This window comes from Brachyhypopomus gauderio, chromosome 10, assembly GCF_052324685.1.
Source record: "Brachyhypopomus gauderio isolate BG-103 chromosome 10, BGAUD_0.2, whole genome shotgun sequence".
Lineage (NCBI taxonomy): Eukaryota > Metazoa > Chordata > Actinopteri > Gymnotiformes > Hypopomidae > Brachyhypopomus > Brachyhypopomus gauderio.
In genome coordinates, this window is record NC_135220.1 from 19,683,722 (window position 1) to 19,686,705 (window position 2,984).

Below are 2,984 nucleotides of genomic sequence, written 5' to 3' on the forward strand. Positions count from 1 at the left end.
GCTGTGCATAATAAACTGTGATTGTCCTCGTGGCATTGATCGCAATAACGTTTTCCCCCTTCTTTTACATCCTTTTTGAGAGTAGCGTAATGATAGTTGTAGTTTAACTAATCCCTACGAGGACTCTCATCTGATCACAGGTTAACCATTGCAATGACAGGAGCCATTTTTATTAATAAACTGAATGGCAACGATAGAAATCTCTCTGGTTAACTGTTTTACACTGGTAGTTGATTATGTACGTTGTCGTTCTCAAAGAAAGCTCAGCGCAAGGGAAACGTGCTTTAGTGATGAATACATGTGTTAATTATGTGTTTAACGTATTATTTTAATGGTTGAATGGTCTAAGAAGCTATATGGTATTACGAACTCAAAGTACGAGCTGACCATTTAGACGTTTGCTCTGTTTCAGCTGTGCGTATGAACTGGGAAGCTCTAACAGCTTATACATCGGTTGTTTTTCTGGGGTCTTCCTACACGTCCATAGACATGTACTGATATCGCCCAGTACAAAGTTTATTCATTGTGCTGTATATTTCTGATCAAACTCAATCGATGTCCTGTGCTTACACCATCAAGCAAACCTACATAATTCTGGCTTGGTTCTACTAATGTGGTTTTAATGTATATTTACAGGGTAGGTTGCCCAAGTGCAACCCAGCTACGGTCGTGCAGAGTTTAATTCCAACCCTATTCTAACACACCTGATCCAGTTAATCAAGTCCTTTAGAATCGTCTTAAAGGAGCAATAAGTATTTTTTCCTTCGATTCTTCACGTTGTGAAACATCCGTAATAATGACACCTAGTGGTTTGAATGTTTAATAGCGTCCATACTACATCTATTTTAAACATGGCCGCCTCCATGTGGAGTACCTGCTCTATGGAACATGGAACATGAACTGGTTAATTTGAGGACTGCATGGCGTTCTTGATCTCACCTGAGCTGCACTTCATATAAAGCAGCTGCACTTGTCAGAGATGAAGATGTGATTCTCACTGAGATGGTTTTGGGTGCTGAGTATGGAGCCACCTGGCAGGAGGAAGAAAGGAAGACCAAAGAGGAGGTTTATGGCTGCAATGACGGAGGGCAGGAAGGTGGCTGCACCGACAAAGGAGGATGATCAGGACATGAACAGATGATTTACTGTGGTGGACCCTAACTTGAACAGCCAAAAGAAGAAAAAGAAGAATTTCATTCATAAATATCTATGAATACTATTAGATGCTGGATTGTCTCAGAGGCTCCTTTGCACAGTGTGCATCTTGGGTCTTCTCTGCTGTGATATGCCTCTGCTTTGATCAACCAAGTCCTTAGCACTTGATCTTGTGCCGCTGAGGTTAGTGATGTGAGTAGTGATAGCGGTTAGGACACCTGACACACATACAGAAGACTAGGGTTTGATGCCAGTAATAGTTCTTGGGTAAGGTTCTTAATGCTATATTTTTTCTACCTCTTTAACATTAGACATGAACACAGAAAGACAGTGATGGCTTAGTTACCTTGAAAAAGTAATCCGATTACTGATTACTCCTTTTTAAAGTAACTTAGTTACGTTACTGATTACTTGATTTTAAAAGTAACTACGTTAGATTACAAGTTACTTTAGTAGTTACATTCAGCAGCAAAATGAATACTCACTTTATTGGAAGTGCATTTTTAACAGTAACAATGTATTGAAGCAGGTTCGGTAACCGAGGCAGAAACTGCTTAATCCAAAAATCCCGAGGAGGGAAACTTTATTGATATCGCAACCCTGGCGCGCGCAGGCGCCCCCCCCTCCCCGTGTCACTTAAAGGGCTAAGACTCCTTGAGTGGCCAAGTGTCTGTCCGTTAGGGAATTTACCGTGAGCAATAGTAGTCGCTACAGTATCTCCTGAAATTACGTTTGTGTAGCTGCGCGGTATTATTTGTAAATTTATTTGTTACCGTAATACAAGCGAACTGTTCAGTCAGACAGCTATTTGTTGTGAAACGAAATACCATTACAATTTCCAAGCATTTTAAAGTAGGCTACGTTAGTCAAAATTCCAGCACTTTTCAAGCGTGGAACACAAAGCAACATTAAAATTGGTCAGGTAAATGTTCCTTCCCCTGTTTTTGAGGGGTGTTTATTTACATTACCACATATCGTTACGGAGAACACTGCAAAAAATGACTTGTAAAACGTGCTCGCGCTCTCACAGGGTCGCCCGCAGCGTGCGGAGTCGAGCGCTACGGTCAGACGCAAAAGTAGAACTGACCAAGAAGAAAGCAAAAATATATATTTTTACTAGGGAAAATAAAAATAGTAACGCACAGTTACTTGGATAAGTAACTTTAATCCGATTACTGGACTGGAAATAGTAGCGCGTTATATTACTCCTTACCGAAAAAAGTGGTAAGATGAGAGTAACGCGTTACTAAGTAATGCGTTACTGACATCACTGCAGAAAGACATGCTGGCTCAAGGCCCTTTTAAAATTTTGAAGAACTTGGACAATCTGAAGGTAAGTTGGTATACTGGAACAAACCATAGATGAACAAGGTTGGAGAACATACCTGTCAAGTCTCCCATTTTGGCTGGGAAACTACCGTATTTTACCCCTCTTTGCAGCCGTCCTCCTGTATTCATATTTTCCCCTAAATGTCCTGTGTTATAATATTTTTTAAAAAGCATTTAAGTGCCTCTCCAAAATGAATTATGAAGCTAGTCTCACGAGAATGGCAACCTGCAGTAGGCCAAGTGTCAGTTCTCATGAGGTTAGTGCTGACAGCGGGAGCAACAAACCCGAAAAACAAATCAGAGATGGATGAATGTAACAAGAGAGAAGGCATTCCTACCAAAAAAGTGAAGACTTCGTGTAAAATATAAGGGGTTCTGGACCTTGGTTGGGCTGGTGGGAATGCTCACAGCAACCAGCAAAACTTTGCCCTTATTTTCAAATCAAAAACTTGACAGGTATGTGCGCACGCGCACACATACACACACACACACACACACGT